General features: G+C 44.3%; 1 protein-coding gene across 1 annotated transcript in view; it reads left to right on the top strand.

Annotated features, from left to right (window-relative positions):
• The first annotated feature begins 300 nt into the window (after positions 1-300).
• The window catches only part of GJB7 (gap junction protein beta 7), a 141129-nt gene continuing 128145 nt past the window's right edge, over positions 301-13284 (top strand). Inside the window, exon 1 of the mRNA XM_069606363.1 lies at positions 301-508. The gene's annotated coding sequence lies outside the window, so the exon portion shown is untranslated. The remainder of the gene's footprint in view (positions 509-13284) is intronic.

The raw sequence follows: 13284 nt of genomic DNA, 5'->3' as shown, positions 1-13284 counted from the left end.
GAATATAGCATGTTCTACCATAGAAGATTTTATTTTAAGGAGTTTACTAGCTACACACATGCATTGTTAAGCTTCAGGAACTTGCTATAAACAGAAGCGCGCACGGGACCTTTCACTAGATCTATGCAGGAAACCCACATGATCGAAAGATTTAAAGTAGCCCCCTCTTCGCCCCCCGACTTTTCATTCTTCTCACATAAGCTGCGTGATAAAGGAAGCTCGCCCTGCACAGCTTTTAAATATTTGCTCGTGCGCCCTTTGTTTCTTTACTGGAAACAGTGGAGGCTGCGGGGAGTTCGCATCTGAGGAACCTGCCAAACAGACGATCAGGTTACACCTGTTTCCCTGGCGCGCGCGCGTGCCTAGGAAACAGCAAGGTCCTCTCTGCGCGCGGCCTACGCTGAGGCGGGAGCTCGAGGCCGGGCTATGGCGTAGCAGCGGCGCCACAGCAGCACCACAGAAGCCCCGCTAGCTGTCGGCGCGTCATCTAATCCGGGGGGGAAAGCCGGTAGGTAGAAACCCATCTGCTAACAATACATTTGATATCACGGGAAAGTAAAACTCAGTCTAATAGAGCGAGCGCTGCTTGAATAGGTATTAAATGCGCTAAATAATGAAGAGGGAAAGCAAAATCATACGACGTACGTGTGTCCCCATGTGTACTTTTAGCATGCGGTGGGGTCAGAGGTCAGCGAGTTGAGAGACCGGGCACATATGCGAAAGACTGATTTATTACATTGTCCAGGAGGAAAAAAAGATAACGCCAACAGAGGTATTGTATTGAGAAAAATAAATGTATTCATTCCCGAGAGAAGGGTAATCTATATGTTACGCACTTGAAGCTATGTCTCCCTAAATTTACAATTAATCAGTTTTCTTTTCAAAGAAACCCGAGTGCTTACAGTAGGTAGTGTGTGCGCCGCCGGTGTTTAGCCTGCCGTTGTTGTTTTTTTTTTTAAAGCCATTTTTATGAGGTTCAAATATTTCTTTCTAAGGTGTTAACCATTAAGAAAACCGCATCTAAGTAGGCGACTAAGGCCGAATTTAGTGCAAGCTTCCTTCGATATTGTATGAACCCTTGAGATAGACAAAAAGGGCTCGCGTCTTTGCCACTTAATACACATATGAAGGAACAGCACGGTTAATAGTTGGGTTTAACACAAATGTACTGCACGCAAGGTGAGTGTGGCTTGTGCAAGCTCTTCTGCCAGGGCTTTGGAATTGCAGTTCGCGAGCTTTGGTACTCGGCTCGCTTTGCCCAAAACTTTTCAACTTTGCCGGATGAGGGTAAGGTTATTTACCCTGTTGATGGGCGCACGCTTACAGAAATGCCTTATACGAATCTTACCAGTAGCTCATAAGAACTTGCGAGAAACGAGTGGGATTTTGGGAACAATAATACGAACTTTATAAGAACTTATATGACACTGAAATACCGCAAGAGCTTATAGGAGTCTGATAAGATCTTTACAAGCAAATCACGCAGACACTAGTGTGGGGATAATTGCCCGTGTGGCCAGGCGCCGGTGATACACCTTCAATACAGGAGAGGACAACAATGTCCAGAGGGATATCTCAGAGAAATTGTGGTGCGACCATTTTAGCGAGCTGTGCTGTGAGACAAGGGCGCGTGATGTCCTCAATGGTGGACTGAAATTCAACGAGGACCACCCGCTTGACCCACGGGTGTTTACATTGGATGGAATTATTATAACATTATAACAAGTCACGTGGTCCCGTCAGAATTACAGTGGATTTATTGAATTCGGAGCAGAAAGTCTGCGCCCTTGATTCGCTCGCTCTTTGTAACGCTACACCTCATTCTAATTCTGTCCCCAAATCTTGGAAATTGGCAAAAATGGTTACACTCTACAAAAAAAGGGGTCGCAGACTACCAACTTTTGCCTGATTTCCCTGCTACACTTAGGAGTAAAATGTTTTGCAAGTGCGGTGCTCGGGCGACCCAACATTTGGATTGAGGACTCTACCCCAATAAACCACCTTCAGGCAGGGTTCCGGAAAGACACAAGTTTTATTGACCAGTGCTTAATATTGATTTTACTAATCGAAAAATATGTCACACTCAGAAAAATGTACGTATATGTATTGTTCATCGATCTCCTTACTGCTTTCCATATCGTACCACGCATTATATATTTCGGGAAACACTGCACGGCACAGCACCGACAGGGGTGCATTTCTTTCCCGTATTTAAACTGTGTAATTGATAACATTCTGGCAGTCCCCACTGATGCACAAACCTTGGCCTCAGAAAAATACCCATTGCTATTATTTGCAGACAATGCAATCCCTGTATCATTAATAGCTACTTGGCTAACAAAAAAAAGCAGTTTCAGTTATTTAAAGGGCTTTGCATTGAAAAGGGCTTGGATATCGACTATCACAAAACGAAATCTATGGTGTTGATGAATACAAAAAAACAAGCAGTCTGTTTTCCTTTGAGCAGAAGATAGTGGTAAAAATGAGCAGGTCAAGATATTTGAATATCGAGGCATAAGATTTATAAGCTCAGGCAAATAATACTGTCAGTTTGAAAAAAGCATGCATCTTGCTGTTTAGGTGCTGTGGGACGATTGCTAAATTTACCTACGAGCATGGTAACAGCGTTGTGAGGCTGTCGCTGGAAGCCTACAAATTGCGAGTTAGACTAGTGGCACTTATTGTGGTCGAGATCTGTGGTCATACTAAATCCAAAAAACTTTGTGCTGTTGGGAACAGATTTTTGTTTTTAAATGTGCCATTTGCAAGTCAACAATATTATTGCATGAAGAACTGGCTTGTGCGAGCATGTCGGGCAGCATTTAATTGTAATTGTGAACACTGCTTACCATAAGTCTATGGCAGTCAGCATTTACTCACTTGGCAGAGTGCAAAAGTGAAGGACAAGAGGCAAAACACACGTGTGAACGCCACCTTTTGCCCTGCACATGTGCACTACGCTGTGCAAATATTGAAAAGTTGGCAGCGGGATCTGACTATGCCTGGCTGCAAATGTACCAGGTCCCCACCATCAAAATACATACTGGTGCAACATGAGCACCTTAATGTATAGTTATATTGTACATACATGAAATGTAATGGGGTTATGAATTCCATATAATGTGGTTGGAAAATCAGAGAATATTCTGGGATTGTGAAATCTGAAGTTATACTGGTATACACTAAATGCCGGGCTTTTAAAACAGGACTTTTATTTTGATTCAGCACAGTGGAAATATTTCTGAGCAATACAATTTAATAGTGCAAACTAGAAGAATCTTGGGGTTGTAAAAGACTGACTATGCTATGGTTGCAAAAGCTCAGATGGTACAAACTGGGAGGGCAGTGTGACTTCTACCCTGGCATTTTGTAATGTAAGAATATATTTTCCATTATGTTTGTTGACTTACATAGCACTCACTACACGCACAATTGCAACACATAACGAGCAGAAAAGTTGCACACAGCAGTTTTACAGTAATGCTTGTAGGGATTGACACAGTAATCCATTCAGAGGTTTGGGCAGCAGTGTTCCCATCGGATTGTAGATGGCAGCACCCTATTTACATTCATGTTAGCAGGTAGTTGGGCAAATGCAGACATCCTGAGCAGGCTAGTGGTGCCACGAATGAGACTGGGCATGTCTTGAAATTAGCACAGAATTGGGTGACAGGTTGGTTCCACTGCAGATAGTTCCAGAAGGGAGGTCCAACTGCAGAAGATCTTCGGTTTTATGGTTTTGTGTTTGCAGCATGGGACGGTGTGCATGTGCGCATCTCTGGAGAGAAGGTGGTGTTCTGGGTTCAGTGAGGATGTGGGGGGCTGCACCATTGATTAATTTGAAGACTAGGCAGAGGATCTTGAAGGACACTCTTTTGTGTACTGGGAGCCAGTGGATTGCCAAAAATTGTTGTTTTGTAATCCGGTTAAGAGGCATCTTCTGGCATGCAGCATCTACTGGAGTCTGCAAAATCAGTATTCAGACCGCGCTGGTTATGGTGCTTTGCTGTATCCTGGAGTTCTGCAAAAATACATTCATGTCTCTGCTTACAATTATTGATACATGATTCCACAAAACACTTTTATACAATTTAAAGTTTGAATAATACGTGACAACATTATGTACATAAAGCAAGGTTGACTTCCTTCATTTGTTAGAAATGTTGTTATTGCTAAAGAGTTCAGCACATTTTAAATACACAAACATGATGTGCAAAAACCTGATACAGATTTAGGGCAAACAATGTATTCTTGATATATGGAAGGAAACCATAGCCATATATTCAACCTCATAATCCAGTTAAACATCAACATCTACCGTGTACCAACAGGTGTTTCCATGTGTGGGTGGTGGATGGAGTTCACTAGGGTACCCCCCTACCATGAGTTGGGTCTCCCGGAGAATGAATGGGAGCACTGTCATCTGGTTGAAGGCTCTCCTTACTACCACACAGATCTGAGGGTGCCAGCTCATGTGAGTGTCCTTAATGATGCCACGGTCCCTCACCTTTTTCTGGATCTGCACTTTTTTTACCAAAAGAGGTGTGAGCTGAGCCGAGGCTTTTGATTTTGTTCGGGGTGGTTTTAAGCCCTCATAGCAGAATTTCAGTCTTTCATCATTTAGTTTAGAAGATGTTTCTGCTCATCCATGTCTCAACTGCCTCCATCCTCATAGACACGGTATCACATTGGTTGGTTTTGCCAGACACCTCAAGATGGATTTGCTTTTTGTCATCAGAGGATTAGAGGAGAGGTTTGTGTTCTCTCATGGCATCATCAGCCCAATCATCAGTAGCGCAGTGCTTATGTTGAACAGCAAAGAAGACTCTGGTAGTCCTTGTGGGACTCCACACTGTTACCACTCTTGGTGGGGTGATGACGTCTCCCAGCCTAATGCTCTGCTGTCCCTCACGGAGGGATGACACAAACTACCTTAACAGTTTGTTTGACACACCTGTGACTGTGAGTAGTTGCTGAACTGGGTGCTATGGTGCTCAGTGTTGAGCACTTCTGGCAGGTTTAGAAAGATGAGAATGCAGAGCTGGCTCTCACCAGCAGAGTGGAGTAGGTCTTCCCATACAGTCACTAGTGCGTATTTAATACCTAGCAGGATACAGAGCGAGAATGGTAATTGTAGAGAAACTTGTTTTGTTCTGTGTGGTTAAGTATTTGAGCAGTGACTACTTTCTACATGACAAACTAGCCAGAGGAGGTTGGCAGCTGGCTGGTAGTGGCCTGGTTGCTTTGGGTCTACGCTAGCTTTCTTAAGGAACTGAGAGCAAGTTAGTAATTCATGGCCTTGAGTACTGTACATGTAGTCAAGGAGCTGGCGAAGACTGTTAATACACAGAAGTGTATGATTTCAGCGTGGGGGACTGTGATGGCTGCTGGGCAAGGGTTGCTTTATTGCTTGGTTGCTGTTAGTGACTTGAGTACGAAGAGGATTGAAGCTACTACAGCATGTGACAACCGAATTGTGTGGGATGGATTGCTTTTTGTGTATGTTTAAATAGTCCACTTCGTGGTAAGCTCATGGGTTCTAATGATTACCTCTGATGTTTTCAATCTTTCCCATAAACAAGGGGGATAGAGAGTAATACAGGTCTTGGATTTGAAATCTGGGTGTGGTTGTGAATTTTGTAGTGTTTAGTTTAGTTTAGTTTATTTATATAGCGCAGCCAAACCCTCGGGTAACTGGGCGCATTAGTCTTTTAGAAGAACATGGGTTACAGAAGGCTGCACAACAAGGACAGTACAATAAAATAAATAGCATGTGGGACCGGGTTACAGTATGGTCCATGACAATAGGGAAGCACAAAGTTGACAGTAGGGACCAGGTTACAGAATGGTCCGCAGTTGTAGATAGTATAGTATTAAGGAGTGAGAGAGTATGCTGCGAGCAACCAGCTCGCTAATGCTGGGTTAAGAGCAGCTCTTTCACCTTAGCTCTGAACGACCAAAACGAGGTCTGAGCTCTGATTGTCAAGGGGAGAGCATTCCAACATTAAGCTGCGAGTACAGGGAAGCTTGATCCCCCCGCTGTTTTGAGGTTAAACTTCGAGATGTTAAGTTGGTGTAGATATGGGGATCTGGTTGGTCTAGAGGAACTATGTCTGGAGAATGTATTTGATAGGTAGCGAGGGGCTGTCAAGGAGAGGCACTTGTGGAGATGTGGGCCTTGCGGGGGAGGTTAAGCGCACATGTAAGGGCATTGTTGTGTAGAATCTGTAGACTGTTTAAGTTGTGGTTAGTCAAGCCTATGAAGAGAGTGTTGCAATAGTCCAGTCTGGATAGTACCAAGGCCCTGGCCAAGGTAAGGCAACTGGCCATCGATAAAAAAGTTTTACAAGCATTGATACTTTTATTAGTATAGGCAGTGGAGGAGACGGTAGCATTTATTTGTTTTTTGAGCGAGAGTGTGGAGTCAAGATACACACCCAGTGTTTTGACTTCTTTTGAGACTTTTATGACGTTACCGTCAATGATGAATGATTGGTACCTGGGGTCAAGTTTATTAAGACGGGACTGGGAGCCAACGATGAGCAGTTCCGTCTTGTCGTCATTTAAACAAAGGCTGTAGGTAGCCATCCAGGCTTTGATTTCAAGGTATATCTCGTTTAATTTTTTTTAACATCTTCCTCATAGTTCCCAGTGAGCATAATGAGGACCTGAGTGTCGTAAGCATAGTTAGTATATGTGACACCCAGGTCGTCGAGGTGGTCAAATAGGAGCTTAGTAAAGATGTTGTAAAGCGTAGGTGAGATACAAAATCCTTGAGGGACTCCACATTGGATTGGGACAGGGTCGGCTGCCACACAGAGGGCAAAGACCCTGGTCGTTCTGTCAGTTAGGAAGGAGCAAATCCAATTGGTGGCATTCTGGGAGAATGCAGCAGCCAAAGAGAGATGTTTGGTCAGAATTTTATGGTCGACTTAAGTCGAAGGCTGCAGACAGATCCAATAAGAGCAGGATGGCCAGGTTGCCCTTATCTTTGGCTTCATCCATTTGGATTTTTAAGTCCAGGAGTGCTGTTTCGGTCTCATGTCTGGGTCTAAAGGCAGATTGTTGCAGGCCTAAACGATTGTTAAACAAAGGGGGGTCTGGGAATCTCTCTACCAGCACAAACACAGCCCAATGACCTGTTCTTGGGTGAATAACCCCTGGGAGAGACTCTACCAAGTCTTTAGCTCACTGTCCCTTTCATAGAGAAGAAATGTCCGTGCATATCAGACTTTGTCCTGCCCAAGGGCAGTCCGGCGCCGAAATGCTAGGCAATTGTCCTCTGAACAAGAGTACCATCAGTAACCCCATACACGTAAAGACAGATTCTCTTCGGCAGAATCCACTTTTTCGGTGCATTTCGGTGCTGGACTGCCCCTGGGCAGGACAAAGACTGATATGCGGGGACATTTCTTCTCTGTGAAAAGAACAGTGAGATAAAGACTTGGTTGAGACTCTCCCAGGGGCCATCCACCCAAAAACAAGTCAATGGGCTGTGTTCGTGCTGGTAGAGAGTTTCCCAGACCCCCCTTTGTTTTGCATAAATTAACTTTGGGTCTAACCCTAAGTTACCAGGGCGATACAGACGTGGACCCCTTGCTCACTGTTCTTAGAGAGGCTCAGCTTCACCTCACTGATGATGCCCAACAAGGCTGAAACACGTGTATGGGGTTGCTGTGGTACTCTTGTTCAGAGGAGAATTGTCTAGCATTTCGGTGCTGAACTGCCCCTGGGCAGGACAAAGACTGATATGCGGGGACATTTCTTCTCTGTGAAAAGAACAGCGAGCTAAAGACTTGGTTGAGACTCTCCCAGGGGCCACCCACCCAAGAACAAGTCAATGGGCTGTGTTCGTGCTGGTAGAGAGTTTCCCAGATCCCCCCTTGTTTTGCTAAACGATTGTTGTCTTCCAAATGGCGTTGTATTTGGAGATATGCCACTCGGTCTAAAATGTTCAGGAGAAAGGGGACAGTCGTGATGGGCCTGTAGTTAGTCGGTATATTGGGGTCTAAGTTGGGTTTTTTGAGCAAGGGTAGGACCCATGTCTCTTTAAGATTGTTAGGCACGGATGAATTCTTAAAAGAGGAGTTGATCAGGGTAGTGGTGAATGGCGCTAGGTCTTTGTCCCCATCCGTGATAACTGTGGCAGGGCATAAGTCGCCTTGATAATTAGAAGGTTTGAGGCTGGCAATTATGTTAATTACTTCGTCCTCAGTGACAGGGGAGAAGTGAAAGGGGGGCAGTCAGGTTGGGGAGAGCTAGGTTTATTACTATCGTGATCTTTGGAGGCAAGGTTAGCTTTTCTTTTAGCTTCTATCTTAGTTTGTAAGAGAGCTATTTTGTTTGAAAGCGCTTGTTGGATGTTGTTACACCAAGCTTTGTCCTTGATGCAGTCATCAGAAGGGGGCAGTGGTGTTTCTAATTCTCTTAGAATAGAAAATAACTCTTTGGTACCAGATTTGGCATTGTGGATTCTAGCGTTGAAAATCTCTTTTTTAGCATTAGTGATTGCAGCTTTGTAAGTGGTTTCTGCCGAAGAGAATCTGTCTTTAGTGGCGGTAGAAGAGGCTTTTCGCCAGCTAATTTCAGCTGATCTTTTGATGTTTTGAAGTGCTTTTAATTCTGCGGAGAACCATTTGTTCACGTGGGCAGTGGGTTTGGTCTTTCTTAGTTTGAGTGGGGCTATTTGGTTTAGAGCTTGTTCTAGAGTATTATTGTAGAGTTCGAACAAGGATGTGGGATTAGTGTTATTGAATACGTGGGCACTGTTGATGATCGGAAGTATTAAAGGTCTAAGGTTCTCTGCAGTGATATTACGTTTGTTCCGAGCCAGGGTTTATGGTGCTGTGGTTGTCGGTACACTTTTTATGGTGTCTTTAGGTATGGTGAAGGTGATCAGATGGTGGTCTGTCCAGGCGCATGGTGTGATGTCATTTAAGGAGATGTTGCAGTTGGCGTCGGCGAGCCAGTCCAGAGTTCTACCTTTGGTATGTGTAGGTTTATTAATACGTTGTGTAAGACCTGATTGGGTGATAGTGTCATTGAGCAGGGACGTGTTTGTGTCATTAGGGTCGTGAAGGCCAAGGATGAAGTAACCCATTAGGATAATTTGGGAACCTAATTTTGTGTGAGCTGTCAGTAGGTGGGAGATGTCCTCCTTAAAGGAAGAGATGGCACCTGGTGGTCTGTAGATGAGATGAAGTAGAATAGTGCTAGAGTCAGATAATGGGAGTTTAAAGGAGAGAAGTTCGACCGAGGGTAGGCCTTGGTTAGTCACTTCTCTGATGTTCAGGTTGGATGTGGCAATGAGTGCCACACCACCCCGATCCCTGATTTTCTATCTGCTCGGATGATAGAGTAATTCTCTGGGATGGCAATTGAGAGTGCAGGTCCAGCTGCAGGATGTAGCCATGTTTCAGTGACTGCTTGGAAGTCTAGGTGGTTGGATGTGATCAGATCTGCAATATCAGGAGTATGAGCTACTAAGGATCGTGCGTTAATGAGTGTGCCCTTAATTATTGTTTTGGCAGGTAGTGTGGTAGCGTCTAGCGTAAGGTCTGAAGGTATGGAAGGGCTGTAATCATTATGAGTATCAGAGTGTGTCATAGGGTGTGTGAGGGACAGCCGTTTGTTATCCCCGGGGTGCTGGGAGAGGGTCCTGGGAGATTTAGGCCTAAAGTTGGTGCAGGAGCCTAATCTCGCATTTCTCAGATGAGTGGGGCATGTGGCATTAAGATCAAGGTCTTTATGCGTGCTGAGGCGAGAGCCTAGTCTTACATTTCTCACGTGCGTGGGACACGGGATGAGAGATGTAGGCGAGGTGGCGAATTTAGTGATCCATTCTGCTGGTGACAGGGAGGGTTCTGAGATGGGGTTGGCTATGGTTGAGGTAGTAGGAGACCATGTAGCGGGCGGGAGGTTAGACGGTGATAAGTTATGGAATAGCAGGAGAATGGGAGCCATGGTGAGTGTTCCCTCTTCTAAGTGTGGCCATGGTTGTTAGACGGCTGGTTGTGCTGATCTGATGTGTGGGTTTGGGTATGGCAGTTGGAGAAGAGGGTGGTAGCAGCTCTATTGCTCTAGTTATGATAATAGGGGTACGACAGTTAAATAGATGATTGTAGCAGGCGGCAATACAGGTGGAAGATATGCCGTAATAGACTAATATGTCATGGGCAAGCAATAAGGTGCTGTATGGTTTGATGCAATAGGCTAATTCATATCATACAATCAGTGGCTTAGCAGGTATGTACAGGCAGTAAGGTTTGCCGCAATAGGCTAGTTCAGTTAATGCAGTAGTGCAGCAAAGCAAATATATGCAGGTCGTAGAGAACAGTATTAGCTAATCAAAAAATAAGCTGATAGCTAGTAGAAGGTTAGTTCAATTCTTACAGCAGTAGGGCTAGTCAAGTCTAATCAGATACCTAGCAATAGGCTAGTGCAATTCATGCAGCAAAGGTGCTAGATCACTTCAGGCCACAGAGGGGCTGGTCAAAATAATGCAGTGATAATACTAAGCAGGTATATGCCGGTCACAATAGGCTAGTTCAATTCAGGCAGCAGAGCTAATCAATACAATCATATACGTAGCATTCGGCTAGTTAAATTATTGTAATAATGAAGCTGTGCAGATGTGTGCAAGTCACAATAGGCTAGTTCAAATCAGGCAGCAGAGCGGCTAATCAATACAGTCCTATACATAGCAATAGGCTAGTTCAATTCAGCTGAAAATAAGTCTGTGCAGGTATTTGCAGGTATAAGCAGGCAGTAGGGGATGCAGTGTACTTTGCAGTAGTCTAACATCGCCAGTGATATACGATACAGGGGCCGTGATTGTGTAATCGAGATTACGGTCAATTTGAATGGAGATGCAAACTAAAAGTTAGTAAGATCTAAGTCTGTGTAGTGGGCTCCATATGGAAAATCTTTGGTGGGACGTGCGGTGAAGGAATAGGGTGGTGTACTAAGGGCTCCGCAATCATAGCAAACAGGCAGTCTCATGTAGATTCTTACCGCATTGGTGGGCAGCGTGGCTGGCCCCTAGGCCCCTTAGGCAATGACAGGCAAAGACAGGATTGAGCCTTGATGATGTTGGCCTCAATGAGTGAGGCCAGCTGACGCCATGCGGCGGTAGCCAATGGGCTAGAATGGCACACAGGCCCAATCGGAGCGCGGAGCTCACGTTGTCGGTTTCCTAGCAACCTCAGTCAACAAACATGCCGAGCGTCCATTTAAGGATTGGATAATTTCGAATTATCCACCAGGTTAGTTAATGGTACCCATAACATTAATCAGGTAGTCTGGCTCTTTTTAGCTTGGATACATATAGGGTGTCTTCATTTGTGTCTCACACTTTCTACATTGTATCAAACAATTGGTATCAGGTACGTCATTTGGAGGGCGCCAGGGGTCGCGGATGTGGCTCCTGAAGCCTCCCTTGCTACCCCTAAATAAAAAATATGTTTTTCTATTTTTTCAAATGGAAGCTCCTGGGCTGTGGCCAGCACCATGTGGCTCTTTGTTTCTGGAGTGGCTGGCTTTCTTGTTCAGGCCCCTTAAAAACACAGGGGTTCCACAAGTGTAACACTTTGACCAGTGACCCTAAATAAGAAAGAATAGGAATAACAAATAATTTGTCATTCTGGAATTCTATACAATAATTGCTAGACTCATTAAAGGTTTATTTCAGGCACAATTCAGGGGGCAAGTCACTAATTTAGTCTGTTTTTAAACACCTCAAATTCACAATGTAGACAAAAACGTACAAAAAGCATTTAGAGTAGAATAAGCATCCATTTCAGAGTATGTAATTAACTTTTCGCAAGTTGCAGTTATAGCATGTTTTTTTCTGCCGTTGTCTCTTTTACAATGATCATAAGAGATTCCATCCTGGTGTCTTCGGTCACTCGACAAAATCCTCGTGCCTAAAAGCTTGTGTACAGTGTAGAAATGTTTGACCATAGCACATAAAGTGGCCCTTGATTTCATTGTGCCACAATAAATGCTTTGTTGTAATGTATCTTTCCTATCTCCCTGGCATGCTGTTCAGGATGTTTGTTTGCATGTATGAGGTAGAAGGTGTCCAGAGTACGGAAGCCCGTGCGAGTGCACTGCCTTTTTTGGTCTACTGTTAATTCTTTTATACACAGTTATGAACTATCCCAATGGTATGTATTTTGCCAACCCCTGAAGCCTGAAAGGTAGATCCAAGCAGGCTTGACATGTGGCCAACTTTGCAACAGACCTGCATATGAACTGGCCTGCTGTTGTTAAATCTCAGGTACCAGTTTAATGGTATCCACTACAAAGTGTATTTTGCTTTCTGACTTTGAGAACATTTAGATATGTAATTGCTTATTTAACTATAGACGGTAAGATAGCTATAGCCTGGTAAGATAGTTTAGTGGGTTGAGCGCTCTCTGCTGTGATGTGTGTGTGATCAGCAGGGTGCAGGTCCGAAGCCCGGCAAGACCAACCCAGCCTTTCATCGTTCTGAGGTTGATAAATGGGTACCAACAAAGGTTGGGTGATATTGTATGTATGTTTGTTCTATGTAAAGCGCTTAAGCGTAAGTGCTATATAATAACACATCATTATCATTTGGCCTTGGACGTCTGCTTGCATTCACAGTAATTTAGTGATATGGGCGTATACAAACTGATATTAACGATACATATGGGGATCCATTCTTGTACGCACTATATATCGCATTACAATAATATCGTAACCATATTTTTCGTACTGTACTTAGGAACAATGCTATATGATGCCACTTTCTGTTTTGCCAAGGGGTGAAAGATCCTGTTCTATCGCTTTCTGTGATGTCACTTCAGGGTGGGGTCAAATGACATCACTTCCCGTGATGTCATCAGAGGTCAAGGGCCATGTGATGTCACTTCTGCTACCCCTAGTATTTTGGTAAAATGACGTCCTTGGTAGAAACACCACTATAAATGTTGAAAGTGCACCAGGGCCAAGACCAGCCATTTTCCCTGACTGGGCTGGGGATTTAACTAGAAATGCAGGTGCAATTATCCAATGCGTGCTGTTTCCAGCTTTGTCAAAGCGGGGACATTCTTGGACTGTGCAAACTTAGCACACACTCGCATTTTTGGAGGATTACTTTCATGGCAGAGATATCTTTCTGGTTGAGGTGCTTGCACGGTGACCAGGCTGCATTGAACATAGCTCTGGTGCATTGAAAGGATCAGCCTGAGGGTTAGGGCTGAACCAATGAGCACATTAATGCTGGTACCAGTGGAAACACCACTAAAAATATTGGCA

This window comes from Ambystoma mexicanum, chromosome 4p (genome assembly GCF_040938575.1).
Source record: "Ambystoma mexicanum isolate Mex_15411 chromosome 4p, UKY_AmexF1_1, whole genome shotgun sequence".
Lineage (NCBI taxonomy): Eukaryota > Metazoa > Chordata > Amphibia > Caudata > Ambystomatidae > Ambystoma > Ambystoma mexicanum.
Note: the sequence above shows the minus strand (reverse complement) of the source record. Positions and strands in the feature narration are given on the sequence as shown.